We start from the raw sequence: 23,297 nt of genomic DNA, 5'->3' as shown, positions 1-23,297 counted from the left end.
ACCAAAAACTGTATATATGTCTATTTGACACTATTTCTAAATAAAAACAATACCAACACCAAGCTAATTGTGTATTTTCCATTTTCCATTCTCCATGTTTCAGTTTAGAGCACACATTTTCAAAAGCTGTACTCAGTTTTATAGTTTCTGGACCAGAACGGTGTCAGCAGGAAGTGCAAGTCACTTCTGTCGTGACCTGACCCCCGGGTGTTTTTGTTTCTGTCTTTTGTGTCACCCCGCTAACTGAAAGCGGGTTAAGCCAAGCCATTCCTAAGAGATAAAGAACAATTATAGTCATTTGTCCTCAATCCAGAGATAGACTGGGAACTGTGTCATTGTCCTATTATCTAAAGGGTTGTTATTAAAACTTCTCAGTCATGACACACCTTGAGTCATGATGCATCAGCACAGGATGACAAAAGGAGAGTAATGAGTATGAAGAAGTTAGAGACAGTTAGATAGCAGCAGCAGAGAAAAGGACTGTAGTAAAAATATAACAAGATAGGACAGTCACACTTCATCATCGCCTACCCAGAGAGCATTTATGAAAAAAATAAATAATAAAATCCAGTACACATCTAAGTACTCTATAAAGGGCGAGTTAAAATAAGGCTAAAGGGAGAAGGGGTAGGGTCCTCAGGCCCTTTGAAATAAGATTCATGAGGAAGCTCTTGATATAAAATTTGTTGTCAAATATACAATTAGGCCCAGAAATATTTGGACAGTGACAGGTTTTGTTATTTCAGCTATTTACGAAAACATATTCTGGATACAATTATATGATCAATATGGGCTCAAAGTGCAGACTCTCAGCTGTAATTTCAGAATGTTCACATCTAAATTGGAGCAAGGGTTTAGGAATTAAGCCGCCTCTTTTTCAAGGGACCGAAAATAATTGGACAATTGACTCAGAAGGCTGAAAAAAATAGCAAGGCTGCATGGGCTATTCCCTCGTAAACATGTAATCAGTTAAGCAGTTGAAAGGTCTGGAGTTGATTCCAGGTGTGGCATTTGCATTTGGATGCTGATGCTGTAAACACACGACATGCGGTCAAAGGAGCATGGGGGTGAAACAAACCATCCTGAGTGACAGTGGTGGGCTACATTGTAGCCACAGCTGCCCTGAGGCAGACTGACAGAAATGAGGCTGCCATACAATCAGCACCGCCCAGCCCTCTGACCACCATCAGCAGACAAGGCTGGTGAAGTGTCTTGCTCAAGGGCACGACTGAGACGAATTAACCCATACCACCGTCGTCCCCGTCGCCCCACATTAGCAAGAACACTTAAACTATAAGTGCATGTTTTATGTAACCAGGTTACATCAGACCCCTCCCCGATCTGAATCCGAGTGGTTGGACTTCTATGCTAGTCACGGATTGTCCATAACGAACGCCATGTTCAAACATAAGGGTGTCCATCAGTGCACTTGGCACCAGGACACCCTAGGCAGGAGGACGATGATCGACTTTGTTGTCGTATCATCAGACCTTCCGCCGCATGTTTTGGACACTCGGGTGAAGAGAGGGGCTGAGCTGTCCACTGATCACCACCTGGTGGTGAGTTGGATCCGCTGGAGGAGGAGAAAGCCGGACAGACTTGGCAGGCCCAAGCGCATACTGAGGGTCTGCTGGGAACGCCTGGCGAAGCCCTCGGCCAGGGATGCATTCAACTCCGACCTCCAGGAGAGCTTCGACCAGATCCCGGGGGATGTTGGAGACATAGAGTCCGAGTGGACCATGTTCTCCGCATCTATTGTCGATGCTGCTGCCCGTAGCTGCGGCCGTAAGGTATGCGGTGCCTGTCGCGGCGGCAATCCCAGAACCCGGTGGTGGACACCGGCAGTAAGGGATGCTGTCAAGCTGAAGGAGTCCTATCAGCTGTGGTTGGCTTGTGGGACTCCTGAGGCGGCTGACGGGTACCGTGAGGCCAAGCGTGCTGCGGCCCAGGCTGTGGCAGAGGCAAAAACCCGGGCCTGGGAGGAGTTCGGTGAGGCCATGGAGAAGGACTACCGGTTGGCCTCGAAGCGATTCTGGCAAACCGTCCGGCGCCTCAGGAGGGGGAAGCAGTGCTTCGCCAACACTGTTTATAGTGGGGGTGGGAGACTGCTGACCTCGACTGAGGACATTATCGGGCGGTGGAAGGAGTACTTCGAGGATCTCCTCATTCCTGCCATCACGCATTCCGTGGTGGAAACAGAGGCTGGGGACTCGGGGTTGAACTCTTTCATCACCCAGGCTGAAGTCACCGAGGTGGTTAAAAAGCTCCGCGGTGGCAAGGCTTCGGGGGTGGATGAGATCCGCCCTGAGTACCTCAAGTCTCTGGATGTTGTAGGGCTGTCATGGTTGACACGCCTCTTCAACATTGCGTGGCGGTTGGGGACAGTGCCTCTGGACTGGCAGACTGGGGTGGTGGTCCCCCTTCATAAGAAGGGGGACCGGAGGGTGTGTTCCAACTACAGGGGGATCACACTCCTCAGCCTCCCTGGTAAGGCCTACGCCAGGGTATTGGAGAGGAGAGTACGACCGATAGTCGAACCTCGGCTTCAGGAGGAGCAGTGTGGTTTTCGTCCCGGCCGTGGAACACTGGACCAGCTCTATACCCTCTACAGGGTGCTCGAGGGTTCATGGGAGTTTGCCCAACTGGTTCACATGTGTTTTGTGGACCTGGAGAAGGCATTCGACTGTGTCCCTCGTGATGCCCTGTGGGGGGTGCTCCAGGAGTATGGAATCGGGGGCCCTTTATTAGGGGCCATCCGGTCCCTGTACGAGCAGAGCAGGAGTTTGGTCCACATTGCCGGCACTAAGTCGGACCTGTTCCCGGTGCATGTTGGACTCCGGCAGGGCTGCCCTTTGTCACCGGTCCTGTTCATAACTTTTATGGACAGGATTTCTAGACGCAGCCAAGGGCCGGAGGGGGTCTGGTTTGGGGACCAGTGGATTTCGTCTCTTCTTTTTGCGGATGACGTGGTCCTGCTGGCCCCCTCTAGCCAAGACCTACAGCATGCGCTGTGGCGGTTCGCAGCCGAGTGTGAAGCGGCTGGGATGAGGATCAGCTCGTCCAAGTCCGAGGCCATGGTACTCGACCGGAAAAGGGTGGCTTGTCCTCTTCAGGTTGGAGGGGAGTTCCTGCCTCAAGTGGAGGAGTTTAAGTATCTCGGGGTCTTGTTCACGAGTGAGGGAAGAATGGAGCGGGAGATCGACAGACGGATCGGTGCGGCTGCCACAGTAATGGGGGCACTGTGCCGGTCCGTTGTGGTGAAGAGAGAGCTGAGCCGAAAAGCAAAGCTCTCAATTTACCGGTCGGTCTACGTTCCTACCCTCATCTATGGCCATGAACTTTGGGTCATGACTGAAAGAACGAGATCCCGGATACAAGCGGCTGAAATGAGCTTCCTCCGTAGGGTGGCCGGGCACTCCCTTAGAGATAGGGTGAGTAGCTCGGCCATCCGGGAGGGGCTCGGAGTAGAGCTGCTGCTCCTCCACATCGAGAGGAGCCAGTTGAGGTGGCTCGGGCATCTATTCCGGATGCCTCCTCGGGAGGTGTTCCAGGCACGTCCCAACGGGAGGAGGCCCAGGGGACGGCCCAGGACACGCTGGACGGACTATGTTTCTCGGCTGGCCTGGGAACGCCTTGGGCTCCCCCTGGAGGAGCTGGAGGAGGTGTCTGGAGAGAGGGACGTCTGGGCATCTCTGCTGAGTCTGCTGCCCCCGCGACCCGGTCCCGGATAAGCGGAAGACGACGAGTACGAGTACGAGTACTTAACTAACTATACAAACTATAAAAAAAAAAAAGATCTGATGTAATCTGGTTACATAAACATGCACTTAAAGTAATACTTTGTTGAGGCACCTTTTTGACCTGCTCATTTTCAGCATTGAGTCTTCTTGAGCTCATATCTGCCATTAATTATAGTGAACCTGATTAACCTGAAAGAAAGTTCAGCTGTCCTAGTAGAATTTGTCTGACATTTTCTCATTTCTATTTTTTAGCTAAAGCCACAGATTGCAAAAAAAAATGGGAAAGAATAAAAAGGATCTCAATAGTTAAAGGTATCAGTCTGGGGAAGAGTGCAACAAATTAAACAAATGTTTTTCAAATGTCTTTTCTTAAATAACCACGTTTGGCACTATAGACAAAAAGCTCCTGATCTAGAAATCCTTAGTTTTTAGTTAGTCTCCTTCTTCGTGTCTTTAAATCCCAACTTCTGTTCTATGTTACAGCAGCAGATTAAAACAAATTTAAGTGTTGGATTATATGGGTCCCTGCCATGCAGTGTGGAGAATGTTTTGATTTTTCCTTTAGATGTTAACATAATTTAGCTAAAAAGCCTACTTCATTAAGGTAATAGTCCACATTGATCTAGTTTTGCAAAGATATGAATTATTTAAAAGACTCCAAGTTGTCTGATCTTGTGTTTTACCTCCTTTTGGATGTCTAAACGTTAGTACTGGACCCATTAAACAACATCAGGACTGTAATTGAAAGGTAAATCTGGAGTGCAGAAGTTGTGGTTCCTATTCACCTAAAATTCAAAAGCAGAGATGATAAGAATCACCTAATTTGATTTTTAGTTTATAAATGTGGGCTCCCTCATTTTTTGGCTGCACTAAGCTGCAGACCACCAGCACATCATAGCTCTTTCCACCTGGTCCATCTTTTAGCTGAATGAGCAACCAGCATTTCCTCTCTGCCAGCAAGATAAGGGCTGCTCACAGTGTTCAGCATGCTCCTCATGAACCAGCTCTAAAGACTGAATTAATTCTTCTAACATTCGAACGTGCATGTTGAAATATCAATAGGCAAGATAAAATCTGGACGTATTACTGTATGCATGGTCCAACTGATTCAAGAGAGACCTTGCTGAGCATTTTAATCTTTTTTTTTTATCAGCCTTTGGAGCTTTGCACTGAAAAAAATCTTATAATGGTATTCATTTAAGTAACTTTATCTTTTAACAGTTTATTGTGCGTTGTGCAGTTCCAATGCAGCTGTTTTTTCTGGTTTCTAATATTCAACTGATGAACAAGTAAAAAATTATCATTTAGTTTTAACACATTTACTTAGTGAGCAAAAACTATTTAAGCAATTGATGTAAATAAATGTAAATATTTATTGCGTTTAATCAATTCTTTCCTGTTTCTGGGGGGCATGAATATGATGTAACACAGAGATCTTTCATGTTGATGTTAGGCAGATGTGAGTCAGTCTTCATAAGTCAGAGAAGGGCTAAACTTGCCCAGATCTACAAACAGAGAAATAATTTAAAAGTTTAAAACAATTGGAACTGCAACAAACAAAGCTGGATGAGGAGCCAAGTTTATCTTGCCTCTACTCTCATTGAGGAGGACAAAAATAGAGGTTAAAACAAATCTCTGAAGCTCATTATTGGAGAGCTGCAGCCAGGAGTGGGTATCTAAGTCTCCATAATAACCATTGGACATTATCTACAGGCATCTAACAGTTATTTGGACAAAAAAAAACTTTTCTGTCATACCATCACAAATGTCAGTGTGAGACGCTTTACATACTGCTATGATTTTAACTGGAACTGTGTGACTTGGAGAAATGAGACTGAACACTCCAAGATAGTCTGGTATGAATCAAAGGAGAAATTTGTGGAAAAGCACCTGATGCCTGTTGTTCAGTTCAGTGAAGGACCTGTCATACTGTGGGCCTGTTGAGCTTCCAACGGGAAGCTAAACAGATAATTTAAAATTGTAATCCAGTGGCCTCTGCTTGAAAACTGAAAATGAGTTGTCCCTGGGTCTTTCAACAGGATAATGATCCTGAGGATCTGTTCAATCTTTTTACGTCGCCATGTCAGTTCCCTCGCCTAAACCCTATTGAGAACATCTGGGGTGAGCTGAAGAGAAGGGAGTGTAAGAGAAAAATAGAAATGTTCCAATTTCACTCTCTCTCTTTTTCTCTTCCTCTTTGTAAAATGGAACCTTGTGAAATGTTTTAGAAGACTTAATATGGTCTTGTTGGGAAACTATTAACCCCGAGGTTTCTACTAAGCATAAAAGCATAATTTTGTCATTAAAAACATTAATCCTTCATATGAAGTTGCAGACGCAGCCAGGTGTACCAACATCTCCGGACACCGCCAAACTTCTTAGATAATCAGAGCTGCGTGTTGAAGCATCACTGTACTGTCAATAACCATAAAGGTTCATCACTGCACATGCTCAGAAACTCCATAAACCACAGGGCCTTCACAAGCAGTGGTGTATGAGACAAAAATATGTTTTCTCGCATTTATCTGCCAGCAGGAATAACACATTCCCTGAACCTTCGCGGCTCCCTCCTCAACACATTCCGGTCCGCATGAACCGCTCACAAGGACAAGCTCCAAAACAGACATGGAGGGTATAAAGAATGAGGAGCAATATTCAGGAATGCATTTCAGCCTCTTTAGCTTGTCTTGGCAGACTGATCTGCACAAAAAAAGCAGTAAATATGCTAATGTTAATGCAAACTGTTAATGAAACAATCAAAACAGATTAGACCAGCCACCATTAGCAAGCACCAAGGTGGAATAAGAACTTTATGTACAGACATCCACTTATAATGTTACATCAATAGATGAGAACTGAAAACTGATTTTCCACAATAAGCACAGAGGATAGAACTTCTGCAGAACAGCTTTCATGAAGTCTGTTAGCAGTGTGTTAGGATAGAGGGTTTCTCATGTTGTGTGTAGGACATTAGCAACAGACCCATTCTTTCAGAGACCACAAAACTTTATTCCCCTGGATAAAAAAAACACAACGTACAGTATGCAATAATATATCGCTAACAGTGTGTGTCTTACAATAATTTAAAACAGACCAAACAAATTAAGGGTAAAATAGCATAAATGTTGATGAGGCAGCTTGTTCTGTCATGATTTGAAGGTGTTTGAGTTTAGTTTTGGGCCTCTGATCATGATTGTTCATGTTTTTCAGGTAGTGCTTTAGTTTATTCTGTTTATGTTGCATATTACGTTCTGTTACTTTTGTAAGATCCTTCTTTGGTTACATTGTTTCCTTGGATTTGTTTCAGTCATTTTTGGTTTAACTCTCTTCTACTACCATTGCGATCAGATTCATTCAGTCCACCTGCACTGTGCCAATCGGTCTCTTCTTTTCATCTGTGCCATTCACTTTATATACCATTTTGTTCTGTTTTCTCCTTGTTGGAGAAAACTGTTTATGGATGACTGTATGTTCATGCCTGTCTCTGCTACCACATGCCTGTTGAAGTTCTTTAATTTTTATTAAAACCTTTATTACTCACCGCATCTCTGCCTGTCTGTCTGCACTTGGGACCTAATACAAGAGCCACCCTCCTGACAGAATTCTCCAGCCAGACCAGGACCCAGCAACAGGTATGGACCTTTTTGAGTTCCTTTCCTGTGAAGCGGAGAAGAATTTGCACGGCTCTGTGGGCTTGCAAGAACCAAAATTTGCTGTGTGAGGTTTTCAGGTTGGCGATTTCTCACCCTGAAACAAATCCTCGGAGCTGCCGCTCCTCTCCGTCCCTCCAAGAAGATGCAATGGTGACGCCTACATCTTCATGTGCTGCTCCTCCCATGCCACTGCTACAGCATCTCTCTCCAACATGCAGCAGCACCAGTTTCCAAGTCTTCCTCCTGCAGTGGCCGGCGCTGTCATGGGGTGACTTCTTAGCCTTTGTCTGCTACAGTGACGCCTCCCGGGTCCACAGTTACTCCACTCAGGTCTTTGACATCCAGACTTGCTCAGGTCACCTTGGCCATGTCTGATGAGTTGGAGGAGCGATTGAGGGTGTTTGCTTACAAGACAAAGTTATTTAGACAGTCCATTCATTTCCATTCCCTTCTGGGTTTTGTGGGGAAATTAAAGGAGATGGAGATAAATCTTTTTATCATATCTCCAGAGCGCTGCGGCAGAACCCGCTTCATGCCTCCAGAGCACAGCTGATGGGCCTGCTCCTATTCTCAGCTCATGTCACTGAGAGTCAGCCCAATGCCTTGGCTTTGACCTCCGAGGGTCAGGTGGTCACTTCACAATAATAAGTCTAGGGAGGGTTAGTCGAGTTTTCCAAGAGGGTCAAAGATGACCGTCCTCACGTTCCTGCTTCAGAGTTCTGCGACACATGTGTCCAGGTGGACCTGCCTGTCTATGTTATTGAGTTCCTGGACAAGGGATTCGAGGGTTCTTCAGGCAACCACGCCGTCCTTCAGGGTCTTACCATGGTTCCAAGCCTTTAGGGTCCTACCTGGGGTTCCAATCACTAAACATTTCTTTGTGGGTTCCCACTTCCAGAGATCCTTCATGGATTCTTAACTCACATACATACAACATTCAATGTGGAGACATTTTCCTGCCGAGCAGTTTATTGTGTGACATCACGTATGATGTCTTAAAAATCGAGCTATGTACAGACAAGCCCTGCAGATGTCTTCTTTGAGTGTGTGAAGTCAGATAGGCTGCGCCTGACAGTGTTTTTCCCTTAATCATAGGCCAAAAAAAACAACCAAACATCGCTCTTAAAAAAACAACCTGGATGGATCAGCCTATCGTCAATGGTCGATAAATTTGCCCAATCTTAACAGACAGACAGACAGACAGACAGACAGACAGGAAGAAAAGACTCATACACATCTTCTGGTCAAATTGTTGAATATAAGTGATGGCTCACACATAAATGTTTCATTGTGAACTCACTCCCTGATTCCCATTAGTGTTACCGATGATGTCACACTGTGAAGAGATGTCATTGGCTCACCTCGGGCATCTACAGCCCCTCTGCTCTGCAATAAATTAAAACGGACACAGACCTCAAAGCAGAAGCATGTCTGCCTTCTCTACCATCAAAACACAAGCAGCAGGCTCTCAGCGCAGTGTTTAGCAGCAGCAGTCACCCCTGCCAGATGCTATCAGTTCATTTCTTTGCCTCAAAACTCCTGGCAAGTTAATAAATGTGCAAAACTGTCCCATCCCTGAAGAGTATGTGAAGGGTTTTTTTTTTGACAAAAAGTTTTGCCAGTTTGTCTCTGCAAGGCTCCATGGAAAAATTCTTGCTGGGTTTTGTAAAATGGCAGATGCTCGCCTGTCCCCACGACAACAATCATCAGCTGGCCATAGAAGCTTAACCAAAATGACTCAAGCTCCACCAGAGAGACGGAGTTTAATGAAAAGACAAGTAAGGGTGTCAACAGGAACTTCTACTCATTACATGAAGGTTTCAAATTATTTAAAGCTTAAATTGCAAGACTGTAATTCTATGATTTCTCTTTAGGAGCTTGTATTCTTTCACCGTGTCTTTGGTGTTAGGTGTGGAATTATTCAGCGAGGGAATACATTTCACAATTAAACTAATCAGTTATCGCATCGACTGATTTTTACAAAGTGAAGCTAAAATAACAATGGAAGACATTCAAAATAATGCATAGAATTTTAAATTTCTTGAGAATATATGGCCACGTTGAGGATCTAAAATAAACTTTCTCATTTTAAAATGCAATTTTTCACCTGTTTTGTCTAAATCTAAATCAAAGTTACATGCCTTAAACCAGACTACAGGTATCAGAAAATTATGAAAGCGTTGATCAAATTTTATTAAATTGCTTTTATGTTTATCATTCGGGGAATGGATAATTTACGGGATAGTGTGGCAAAAGAAGTTATATTTATGATAACTTTGCTCAAAACACTAAAACATGTTCAGAGGTAAGGCCACTTCCTCTATCATGATCATTGCATTATGAATAGCAGTTAGGATGGTGAGTTTATAGTCATAGGACCAAACTAATGAAGTAGGCATTGATTCCAAACGGCCGTGGTGTCTGACTCAGTTCGGTCAATGTAAAAAACAGCACATAAAATGTGTGTCGGAGATATTTAAATCTTGCAGCAGCCTGAGTGCACAGAACATCTATCATTAGGAAATCCATCTCTTAAGGCGTCACTATTCACCTGGCAGCTCAGAAAGAGTTTTTTTACCAAACCGGTTTCAGTGCTAAAATGGTGTAACTGTTTGCATAGCACAAGGTCTTTGCATTTTTACTCCTGTAAACTCTGGCTCCACAAAACAGTTTTTCTTACAGCACCAACTTTGAGTTGGGCCAGAAGAAAGAACAGTCTTTGTCAGGAGTTAAAATAGGACTCATGAAGGCCAATAACCAATTGAAATGTATTGAACCTCACTATAAAAACTTTAAAGTTTGATAGTTTTTAATCTGCCTGATTTGGGATTAAGAAAGCAGTAAAAACATTGAACTTTGACAATAACTAAGAGTCAGATTATACACATTTGTTTGTGTTCATGCCACCCATCATTAAATAGTTAATTGTGCAGCATAGGGCTGCAGATATATTGAAATTTTCAGCTGAATCCATGAACAACATTTTTGTCTCCATTCATAAACTCTATTGGTCTTTTTATAGTACTAGGCAGTATCTGGCTCTAAACATTGTGTTTACCTCACATTTTTAAACGTGCTGATCTGATTCGAGATTAGCAGTACAGGATTCACAAACATTAATAAATTAAGATGTTGGTTTTAGGGCATATGGGCATACCATGAAACAATAGAAATTTTGTAGTTTCACTGTTTCCATGCACTGTAATCCTCTACAAAACTCAGAATGAAACTTTTTTTATTGTGATGCATTGACGTTGCTTAATTTGGCTCTCAGGCTCTGGAAAACCAGACCTGTGCTTTTAAAGAACCAGCAAAGAACTGGCCGAAGCATCAGCTCTGGTTAACCACTGGAGTGGCTTTGGTGGTAAAAACCCTAAAAATAAATGCAGGGTTAACTTTAACCCTCCATTACATTAGCCAAGCTAACACCTAGTCAGAACTGGACCAATTCAAGAGTGCAAAGCAAAACAATTCAAGCTGTTTAAAGATTAGCTTAACATTAGGATATTAGAAAATCATGTTATGGTGGTATTATTGTAAATACTTTGATGACAACACCTCTCCTACTATATTCCTTATCTTTGCTTCCAAAATTTTCAGTGAACTTCAGCATTTTGACACAGTCGGGTGTGAGGATTTATTGCATTAAATCTCTGCTCAACTGACTAAATATTATACACTGTAACTACATTGTGCATCAGCCTTTTGTTTCAATGATATCAAAAAACATGATGCCACAGTGTAATTACACACCAGGCATTTAACACTGCAGCATACACAATTTGGTCACAGCATAACTACATGGATTTTTTTTAACATGTCATACAATTCTGCTACATGAGTGCAGCAACTCTCACACGTCATGTCTACCACAAATGTGCAACTGAAATCAAAACTTATTAACTAATAATGCATTAAATGTATGTCTTTCCTAGATGGTCAGTTAATCCTTTTAAATGAAAAAAGTTTAATAAATAAAACAAGACATTGTGGAAAAGTAACAGCCTGGTCACCAAACTGCAGAACACTGTGAATTCCACTGAGTTGATCTAAGTATACGCTGAGAGCAACAAAACATGCACATACAGGTCCTTCTCAAAATATTAGCATATTGTGATAAAGTTCATTATTTTCCATAATGTCATGATGAAAATTTAACATTCATATATTTTAGATTCATTGCACACTAACTGAAATATTTCAGGTCTTTTATTGTCTTAATACGGATGATTTTGGCATACAGCTCATGAAAACCCAAAATTCCTATCTCACAAAATTAGCATATTTCATCCGACTAATAAAAGAAAAGTGTTTTTAATACAAAAAACGTCAACCTTCAAATAATCATGTACAGTTATGCACTCAATACTTGGTCGGGAATCCTTTTGCAGAAATGACTGCTTCAATGAGGCGTGGTATTGAGGCAATCAGCCTGTGGCACTGCTGAGGTCTTATGGAGGCCCAGGATGCTTCGATAGCGGCCTTTAGCTCATCCAGAGTGTTGGGTCTTGAGTCTCTCAAAGTTCTCTTCACAATATCCCACAGATTCTCTATGGGGTTCAGGTCAGGAGAGTTGGCAGGCCAATTGAGCACAGTGATACCATGGTCAGTAAACCATTTACCAGTGGTTTTGGCACTGTGAGCAGGTGCCAGGTCGTGCTGAAAAATGAAATCTTCATCTCCATAAAGCTTTTCAGCAGATGGAAGCATGAAGTGCTCCAAAATCTCCTGATAGCTAGCTGCATTGACCCTGCCCTTGATAAAACACAGTGGACCAACACCAGCAGCTGACACGGCACCCCAGACCATCACTGACTGTGGGTACTTGACACTGGACTTCTGGCATTTTGGCATTTCCTTCTCCCCAGTCTTCCTCCAGACTCTGGCATCTTGATTTCCGAATGACATGCAGAATTTGCTTTCATCCGAAAAAAGTACTTTGGACCACTGAGCAACAGTCCAGTGCTGCTTCTCTGTAGCCCAGGTAAGGCGCTTCTGCCGCTGTTTCTGGTTCAAAAGTGGCTTGACCTGGGGAATGCGGCACCTGTAGCCCATTTCCTGCACACGCCTGTGCACGGTGGCTCTGGATGTTTCTACTCCAGACTCAGTCCACTTCTTCCGCAGGTCCCCCAAGGTCTGTAATCGGCCTTTCTCCACAATCTTCCTCAGGGTCCGGTCACCTCTTCTTGTTGTGCAGCATTTTCTGCCACACTTTTTCCTTCCCACAGACTTCCCACTGAGGTGCCTTGATACAGCACTCTGGGAACAGCCTATTCGTTCAGAAATTTCTTTCTGTGTCTTACCCTCTTGCTTGAGGTGTCAATAGTGGCCTTCTGGACAGCAGTCAGGTCGGCAGTCTTACCCATGATTGGGGTTTTGAGTGATGAACCAGGCTGGGAGTTTTAAAGGCCTCAGGAATCTTTTGCAGGTGTTTAGAGTTAACTCGTTGATTCAGATGATTAGGTTCATAGCTCGTTTAGAGACCCTTTTAATGATATGCTAATTTTGTGAGATAGGAATTTTGGGTTTTCATGAGCTGTATGCCAAAATCATCCGTATTAAGACAATAAAAGACCTGAAATATTTCAGTTAGTGTGCAATGAATCTAAAATATATGAATGTTCAATTTTCATCATGACATTATGGAAAATAATGAACTTTATCACAATATGCTAATATTTTGAGAAGGACCTGTATACCCTGTCGAGACATTCCACCTGACAGGGTTTGATGTTCTACAAAATGGAGTTCCTTTTCTCACATTTAGACCCAGGGCTGGTCCGATGCATAAGGGAACTAAGCAGCCGTGCTTAGGGCCCTGCGGGCACAAGACGGGCCCCCAAGAGCAATTAAAATATATAAATATTTTTATGCATATATGATTCATGATGTCTTTACAATTAAAACCCTCATAAAAAACACAAATTGTGGATTTGTTTGTACAGTCATATATTGTGGTGAACCATGTGGGTGAGACTGAGTGAAGACACACTTCACATTAACTGGCACTTCAGCTTCTATTCAAAGTAGAATGGCTGTAAGGGAGTTTTATTATTTTGTGCGCAGAACAAACAGTGACTGTCACCATCTAACTTCACCTCTCCAGCCATTCTACACAAATAAAAAGACAGAAAAAAAAAACTCACAAATTGTGAACAACTGTACAGTCCCATGTTACCACAAGCACCTAAACATTACAGTGTCCATCAGGAGCACCCCTTGGATCGCTACTATATCTTTGATCATATAGAAATCATTGCTCATACATGCAAATATATATATATATATATATATATATATATATATATATATATTTGGGCTGTCCATTGATTAATAAAAATTTACTAATTAATCGCAAATCATTTACAAAATTAGTAGCGATTAATCGTGATTAATCACATTTCAAGACAGCTTATAAAAGAGATAATTTAAGTCATTAATTAAGTTATCAATTCAACAAAAGGGACTTTTATTGTTTTTCTTTACTTTGATACATTTTAACAAATTTGTGAAATAAAAATAAAAACTTGCTTTTCCATAAAGATGCACAGCCTAATAACTAAAGTACATTACCACACATTCCTTTTGTGAGTGAAAAAAAAAATCACTTTGAAAATCAGTATGAATTAGTGTGAACGGCACTTTAGAAGCTTACAGAACATTTCAGCTTTAGTTTTGAAACAAAATCTACTCCTTTACATTGAGCCAACTACCAAGGCACACCAGTCTCTCAACCTTACTAGAAGAGCGAGCCGCTCTCTTTTTCTGAATGATATGACCTGAGAGGGAGAACAGTCTCTCACAGGGTACCATGGTGGGAGGTGTTGAAAGATATTTGTGGGCAATAATTGCTAGTCTAGGATATGAGTCCTGTCTTTTTGACCACCACTGCCACCACTGCCAGTTTTTGATTCTGATTTGAAGCAGTCCAGTGTAGTTTGAATGAACTCTGCCTCATTGTCTGTGTCTGAATCGGATGATGCAAGCAAGAAGGTGGACATCTTCCTCTTCTTCCGAGGTGTTTCTCCTGTTGTTTCAGCACTCTGGATATGGACATCTCTATTCTCTCTGAGCAGGCTGTTTAAAGAACTCCACACTTTGCCTCTCACAGATTTAGGCAGGCATTTTAAATCCTTAAATCTGGGATCAATGCAGTAGCAATCTTGAGCCAGGTGAGGTTGGAGTTCTCTTTTCGTTGAGCGAGGTCTTCACAAAATACCTTTTTAAATCACAGTAAGATGACAGTATCATCATCTGAAGGCTCCATGACTCTGAACAGGTGACAGAAGGCAGGCAAAACCACAGAACATGAGATGTAGTGTTGCCCACCCAGGGTTTCAGTGACATACCTGTGAAAACACATAAATTAATAACACTCTTAATTTATTTTAAGCATGTCACTGAAAAGTGTTATTTCTGTCTCCTAAAATATACAAAAACACATACTAATTGTCAAATATTAACACTGCTTAATTAACCCACTGAATTAACTCATCAAGCTAATATAATACACTGAAATAGAAATAAAAACATACCTGCATGGTTCAAGTAGCTCCTCCAACTTCTTCAGCTTTGCAAGTTCAGCTTCTGTAAGCATGGGAATTTTGCTCTTCTGTTGTGACAGGGCTGTTTCTATTGGCGATTTATTTTGTTGGAGCCTTTTGATCATGTATTAAGTGGAGTTCTATTTACTGGGCACGTCTTGAATCAGGGATTCTTTTTTGTTTATGTGCAACTTGCTGTTGATTCAATTCTCTAGCATTAGACGGGCTGTGCTTAAAGTGACCAAAACTTTTTTGACATTTGGCTAAAACAGCGTCAAATCCATTGTCACCCAGTGACACGTGATTGCTCTCTGCAAAGTGTGTGCAGTGCAAGACAGATGTTCATATCGAAGGAGTCTTGCAGCTGCTATCATGTTTCGAGCACTGTCTGTCCCAAGCGTTGTTACTTTTTTCTCTATGTTCCATTCTTGTGCGACAGCCTGGATGTGCTGTGCACATGCCTCTGTAAAATGGCGCTCGGTAGACTTACTCACAGTTAATGCAAAGGAATGCAGACACCAGTTGTTATCAATGAAGTGAGCCGTGACACCCAAATAGTTGTCATTACTAGCAGAAGTCCAATGATCACATGTGAGTTCTGAGTTATGGATTTGGTCAGCTGGTCTCTCAATGCAATTGATCAAATTTTCTCGACGAGAAGACAGGGTGAAGGAGAGCCCACTTCAGTCGAGGATGTGGAAGATATGTATATAATTGGATGTTTGATATCAGGATTTCTGCTTTTTGGAGTCAGCGGTTACCTGGCATATTGAGAAATTCGGAGAATGTCAGCAGCTGTTCTGGCAATTGTGAGGCTGCCTGGCATGTGTGATGGGATCTTCAAGGCGATCAGCACTCAGACTGAGATGTTACGTGAGCTGAATCGCAGACTGGATGTGATCCTTACACAGGATCGCAGGCAGGTTGCGGTTCCTGGACTTTGGAATTTGGCTGTTTGGATTCGCCTTTGAGAAGCACCAGCAAGACTCTCAAGGCTGACGGAAAATTAAGAGTCAGCCTAACCCAAATAATTATTGTTTTTCTGAATATGGCTCCCCTGCACGGCCTTGATGGCTGGCTATCTTCAACTTCTCCTGGAAGTTATGTAAACATGACACTCTGCTCCCTCCCTTCCCTGAGGACATCTGTGGACCTGCTCAGAACTTTGTGGCCGGTTGATGAACATTCCAACGTACCATCAAGGACAATGCCCTCTGTGACAGAGCTTCATGGACTTACTTGCACACACACACATGCTCAAGATAAACATATGCGCCCCCTCACACCACCTTCACCGTTCCCGGCATGATGTTGTTTTATCAACTTGTTGCTTCTTTGTTCTGAGGTTTTTTTGCAATCTCAAACTGTATCCTGCTAAGGATAAAGTGTGAAATATGAATTGTTCCTTCTACTTACCTAATGTGGCCTCTTTTCTCATCTAGCAAGGGCAGCACCTGTGAGTGGGCAGCAAAGCCTCGGTGACCAGTCCCCCCTTGTCTTGTGTCATGATGTATGTTTGGATGGGTTGTACAGGAATTCTAATTTCCCCTCAATCAATAAAGTATCTTTGAATTTTGAATTGAATTGAGAGCGACATATAGCGCATTCTCCAACAGGCTTTGCTTCGTTGTTCTCTGGTTTTTGTACAACGTCTCTATTCTGGACATTACAGTTTGCCTCGCAGGTAAATGATAACCGGAGTCCCCCGATGCCTCCCGAATCACATCCCTCAGTCCAACATCCTCAACAATATTTACAGGGCGACAATTTTTGGAAACCCAAAAAGCGATAGCCTCCATTATTTTGTTGTTAGTTTGCTTGGAAAGCGCCCCGCCTTTCGCTCCAAACTGCTGCAAAGTTGTCTGTCTCAGACCTCCTCCCTCCAACGTTGCAGCCGCACCATGGTGCTTCGCCTTCAGGTGATATGAAAGTGATGAGCTGCTTCGGTGGTAATTAAATTCACCTTTGCAAAGCACGCAAATTACTTTCGATTTGTTCAAAGCACCATCTGGCAATAACTTAAAACAAAATTATCCATTCAACAGCGTTTGTTTTTTTGTTCATCGTTAGCTTATATTAGCAAACAGAAGTGTATAAGGAAACGCAGAAGGGCCAGTTTGTAGCTTCACACTGAAGGCATCAAAACTATGAATTAACACATGTTGAATTATATACTGAACAAAAAGGTGTGAAACAACTGAAAATATGTCTTATATTCTAGGTTCTTCAAAGTAGCCACCTTTTTGCTTTGATTACTGCTCCACACACTCTTGGTATTCTGTTGATGAGCATCAAGAGGTAGTCATGTGAAATGGTTTTCACTTCACAGGTGTGCCCTATCAGGTTTAATAAGTGGGATTTCAAGCCCTATAAATGGGGTTGGGACCATCAGTTGTGTTGTGCAGGAGGTGGATACAGTACACAGCTGATAGTCCTACTGAATAGACTATTAGAATTTGTATTATGGCAAGAAAAAAGCAGCTAAGTAAAGAAAAACGAGTGGCCATCATTACTTTAAGAAATGAAGGTCAGTCAGTCCGAACAATTGGGAAAACTTTGAAAGTGTCCCCAAGTGCAGTCACAAGAACCATCAAGCACTACAAAGAAACTGGCTCACATGAGGACCGCTCCAGGAAAGGAAGACCAAGAGTCACCTCTGCTGTGGACGATAAGTTCATCTAAGTCACCAACCTCAGAAATTGCAGGTTAACAGCAGCTCAGATTAGAGAACAGGTCAATGCCACACAGAGTTCTAGCAGCAGACACATCTCTAGAACAACTGTTAAGAGGAGACTGTGTGAATCAGGCCTTTATGGTAAAATAGCTGCTAGGAAACCACTGCTGAGGACAGGCAACAAGCAGAAGAGACTTGTTTGGGCTAAAGAACACAAGGAATGGACATTAGACCAGTGGAAATCTGTGCTTTGGTCTGATGAGTCCAAGTTTGAGATCTTTGGTTCCAACCACCGTGTCTTGTGCGGCGCAGAAGAGGTGAACAGATGGACTCTACATGCCTGGTTCCCACCGTGAAGCATGGAGGAGGAGGAGTGATGGTGTGGGGGTGCTTTGCTGGTGACACTGTTGGGGATTTATTTAAAATTGAAGGCATACTGAACCAGCATGGCTACCACAGCATCTTGCAGCGGCATACTATTCCATCCGGTTTGCGTTTAGTTGGACCATCATTTATTTTTCAACAGGACAATGACCCCAAACACACCTCCAGGCTGTGTAAGGGCTATTTGACCAAGAAGGAGAGTGATGGGGTGCTGCGCCAGATGAGCTGGCCTCCACAGTCACCGGACCTGAACCCAATCGAGATGGTTTGGGGTGAGCTGGACCGCAGAGTGAAGGCAAAAGGGCCAACAAGTGCTAAGCATCTCTGGGAACTATTTCAAGACTGTTGGAAAACCATTTCAGGTGACTACCTCTTGAAGCTCATCAACAGAATACCAAGAGTCTGTGGAGCAGTAATTAAAGCAAAAGGTGGCTACTTTGAAGAACCTAGAATATAAGACATATTTTCATTTGTTTCACACTTTTTTGTTCAGTATATAATTCAACATGTGTTAATTCATAGTTTTGATGCCTTCAGTGTGAAGCTACAATATTCATAGTCATGAAAATAAAGACAACTCTTTGAATGAGAAGGTGTGTCCAAACTTTTGGTCTGTACTGTATATACATATATATATATATATATATATATATATATATATGTGTGTGTGTGTGTGTGTGTGTGTGTGTATTTATATTATTTTCTTTTGTTTTAAGTTGCTCTTGTGGGCACTAGTAATATCTGCTCTCCTCCAAATATTGGTGCCAAAAAGGACACATATCTATCAGGGTTAGAGAACAGAAGGAGGAAGAAGAGAAAAGAAGATAAAGATAAATGTTTGCAGGTCTTGTAACTGTATTGTCTATCAAAGAAATTTGTGTAGCTATTAATAGAAAATTAGGTTTAAACTAGTGAAATTTATTTTTAACTAGCCGGTTAAATAGGGAAATATTCATGCTAACATGTATTTGTTTAATACTGAGCTTTAACTTTGACTGAGTTGATTCTTGGGGTTGGCCATATATATTTTGGCTTTTTTTGGCATCAAAACAAAGTTTTTGCTAATGTTTCATAGCAAGTATGTATTAAAACATCACAATGTTTGACATTTGCTAGCAATATAGTTTTGCATCAGGCTACATGGCTTCTAGTTATAGTGTGAGATATGTTGTTTGCACAAATTGATTGCTGCAGAGCATTGTTATTTATGTCGGTAAAATATACATTATATGTACATTAAACAGTTATGTGAACGTCCTCCAGTAGCACTGTTAAAGTAATTTGGAGGCACAGAATCAGCCCAGTACCAGTCCACATCTTCAGGCTCAACTGTGGGTAAGGCATCAGGTGTGAGAAGGACTCACCCTACAGCATACATTGTATTTCTACATATAAGAATTACACTCAAGGGCGTGTGAATGATGGTCTGATTGTTGATTATAACAATTCATAACAGCAGCAGAAATAGAGGGCCCCAGAATCTAATTTCATTTAAGGCCCCCATGGAGACTTGGGCTGGCCCTGTTTAGACCCACTTAACATGTAAATACATTCATACATGGCAAGACATTGGTACAGCACTATTACACTGGAATGCTAAGTGTGAACTCATTACACTTGGATTATACAAGCCAACAGCAACAAACCTGGACTGGATTTTTCTGCATTGATTTCGTGTAGTTTTCACAACAAGTTCTATTTTGTAAAATCCTTCTTTTATTTCTATAAAAAACAACAAGGAAAAAAAAGATTCATTGAAGCACTCATGTCTCTGTTCATGTCACTAATGCATATGTTATTAATCAGGTCTTCTGACAACATGCATTTAAATGTTTATTTTTTATTTAAATCAAATTTGTTCTTCGGTGTTGTATTCTGTACAGCTGAAGAAGAATGTCTGAGTCATATGTGAGAACACTGTCGATTTCATTGATCATTTCAAACCAAGTTTTAACCAACACCCGATTGATAAAACTAGATGATAAACTGATAGCTTATTTTCAAATCTCATCTGTATTTTATATCCAGATCTAAAGAATTTCATTGTCCAATTAAATCATTCATTCATTCATTCATTCATTCATTCATTCATTCATCAATTTTTTCATTCATCCATTCATTAATGTCAAGATCCACAGATGTTTGGGTTATGTTTTTCTTTTGTGTTTGTGTTCAGACCATTTCCTTGTTGTTTGTTCTTTATTGTTTATATGTGTTGCCTATTTCATTTCATTATGTTTAGTTTCTTAGTTAATTCTTGTATTCTTGTTTTTTGAGTTATTTCCTGTTACATTTCAGTTAGATATTTCCCCTCACCCTTGGGCTCCTCATCTCTTGGGCTGACTCTAGCCACCCCGGAACTCGTTCTTTTTGTCATGATCCAAATCTCATGACCAGAAGGTGAGGGTCAGAACGTAGAGGCTGGTAAAACAACAGCCTTGCTTTTTGTGTCAGCTCTTTGTTTAAGTGAAATCCTGCCAGTAAAATAAATGTTTCATTAGCTGGTTCTGTTTAGGTCATTGTTAAACAGTTGTTTGTAAAATAAAATACAGGGGTTGGACAAAGAAACTGAAACACCTGTCATTTTAGTGTGGGAGGTTTCATGGCTAAATTGGACCAGCCTGGTAGCCAGTCTTCATTGATTGCACATTGCACCAGTAAGAGCAGAGTGTGAAGGTTCAATTAGCAGGGTAATAGCACAGTTTTGCTCAAAATATTGAAATGAGCACAACATTATGGGTGACATACCACATAAAACCAGGGCTGCCCAAATCACAGCAGAATTAAATGTGCACCTCAACTCTCCTGTTTCCACCAGAACCGTCCGTCAGGAGCTCCACAGGGTCAATATACACGGCCGGGCTGCTATAGCCAAACCTTTGCTCACTCATGCCAATGCCAAACGTCGGTTTCAATGGTGCAAAGAGCGCTAATCTTGGGCTGTGGACAATGTGAAACATGTATTGTTCTCTGATGAGTCCACCTTTAATGTTTTCCCCACATCCGGGAGAGTTACGGTGTGGAGAAGCCCCAAAGAAGCGTACCACCCAGACTGTTGCATGCCCAGAGTGAAGCATGGGGGTGGATCAGTGATGGTTTGGGCTGCCATATCATGGCATTCCCTTGGCCCAATACTTGTGCTAGATGGGCGCGTCACTGCCAAGGACTACCGAACCATTCTTGAGGACCATGTGCATCCAATGGTTCAAACATTGTATCCTGAAGGCGGTGCCGTGTATCAGGATGACAATGCACCAATACACACAGCAAGACTGGTGAAAGATTGGTTTGATGAACATGAAAGTGAAGTTGAACATCTCCCATGGCCTGCACAGTCACCAGATCTAAATATTATTGAGCCACTTTGGGGTGTTTTGGAGGAGCGAGTCAGGAAACGTTTTCCTCCACCAGTATCACGTAGTGACCTGACCACTATCCTGCAAGAAGAATGGCTTAAAATCCCTCTGACCACTGTGCAGGACTTGTATATGTCATTCCCAAGATGAATTGATGCTGTATTGGCCGCAAAAGGAGGCCCTACATCATACTAATAAATAATTGTGGTCTAAAACCAGGTGTTTCAGTTTCATTGTCCAACCTCTGTATATCACTGACTGAATATATGTTTCAATGTAAAAAATGTTTGTCAGAATGACATAACAACAAAAGATATTCTTGCATATGGAGACAGCTTAAAAATCTTCAGTTTGTTCTTAATTAATTTTTATTGATCTGAGTAATAATAGACAGAAAAAACTTCTGTCTAACACTGACTTTAAAATAAAGGAGTACTCAGGTGTAAATTTCTGACTGGATACAATGTTTGCACTGCAGTAAATAATCTAAGCAGATCTCCAGTAACAAGAAATTCTTCAGCCAAATTTCAAAGCCTCAGCTCCACATGCAACATCTATCCAGCCTTTTCAGTCCTGCTAGTACGTTACAAAGAGCTTAGCAGTCTGTTGTGTTACATAAAGCCTGACTGCAGGCTTTTGGGGTCATGATGTGGTGGGAAGACACTTGGATTATAGTATCTGCAAGGCAACCCTTCACCCACATATAATGTCAGTGTGTGCCCAAACTGACAGCAGTGGGAAAATATCAGCGATTTGGCCACCATGAAACACAGAGCATACAAATACTGCAAAACAAAATTAACAAGAAGAATCCATTTGATGTCACTTTTGACCTCTTGATAAAGGTGCAGGGGGTGACACAATCATCTATGCAAGAACAAGACATCTGATCTTTAATGCAGGCCTCAACACCTCTAAGCATTTTCACAAAAGCAAACAGTGGGTTAGCAGTTCCAGATGGGAAAACAAAACAATATTATATCGGCAGAAAAAAAGGCCTCTTTCCTGCAGAGCTCTTTGGCTGGGTGCATTTATTTCCTTTTTTCTCTAAATGGCACTGTCAAATATTAGATGCTACAAAGTGCACCCTGTAATTTCCAAATTTAAACATAAGAACAAAGTGAGAAACAGAATTAAAAGTGTGCTTTTGGCACTCTTCAAGTCATTCTCATCACCATCCAGTCATATCAGAATTGGAGAATAACTGGAACTATCCTGATGTTTCATTATATTTGTCTCCATCTAACTTTTTCTAGAGTAAAAAGGTATGACAATTAAGACATCATATTATTTAATTTAACTGGAAATACTGTTGTTGCAGGCAGCTATCATTTGAAAAACTACTGCGGTATCCTTTTACTGTGGTTTCGATGGGAAGATACAATACAAAAAAATACCTGAATCGTGTGTGGGACTTTGTGAAAAGGAGGCTAAATTTACCATCAGCTATTGAGTGAGCAAGCTAACCTTTATGAGGTCCTCTGAGTGGAGGTAAATTACTACCACACAAGACTTACACACAGTGGCATAAGCCCACACAAAGAGAGGTACAGGCACAAATCTGCTTACATTCGCACAGGTAAGCAGAAAAATACAGAGAAAACCATTCCTCTGAAACTTGCACATGACAAATGGCTCTAATCAACACATAAATGGATTTGTTTAAAATGGTTGAAAAACATTTTTGTGTTAGAACAGCACATTGAAATGTTGGGGTCTGCACAATTTATGCAAACCTAAATTAAATATAAAATAGACCACACAATGTCAGCAAAGTTGAATAAGATACACAGAACCAGGTAGATGTTTACATATACTAGTCATTGGCATGAATTTAATTAATTTTGTACTTTTAATAACACATCTGATCTTTCTTTTTCAAGAATTGATTGATGTTACAACATGCAACTTTAAAACATTTTAAAAAGAAGAATTGGGTGTTCAAG

General features: G+C 41.7%; 1 protein-coding gene across 7 annotated transcripts in view; it reads right to left on the bottom strand.

Annotated features, from left to right (window-relative positions):
* The window catches only part of syngap1b (synaptic Ras GTPase activating protein 1b), a 257,294-nt gene that overhangs the window by 209,276 nt on the left and 24,721 nt on the right, over positions 1-23,297 (bottom strand). The window lies entirely within an intron of this gene.

The sequence above is a fragment of the Girardinichthys multiradiatus genome, chromosome 3, assembly GCF_021462225.1.
Source record: "Girardinichthys multiradiatus isolate DD_20200921_A chromosome 3, DD_fGirMul_XY1, whole genome shotgun sequence".
In the NCBI taxonomy this organism is placed as follows: Eukaryota; Metazoa; Chordata; class Actinopteri; order Cyprinodontiformes; family Goodeidae; genus Girardinichthys; species Girardinichthys multiradiatus.
The sequence above is the reverse complement of the archived record's forward strand: the minus strand, read 5'-3'. Positions and strand labels throughout refer to the sequence as shown.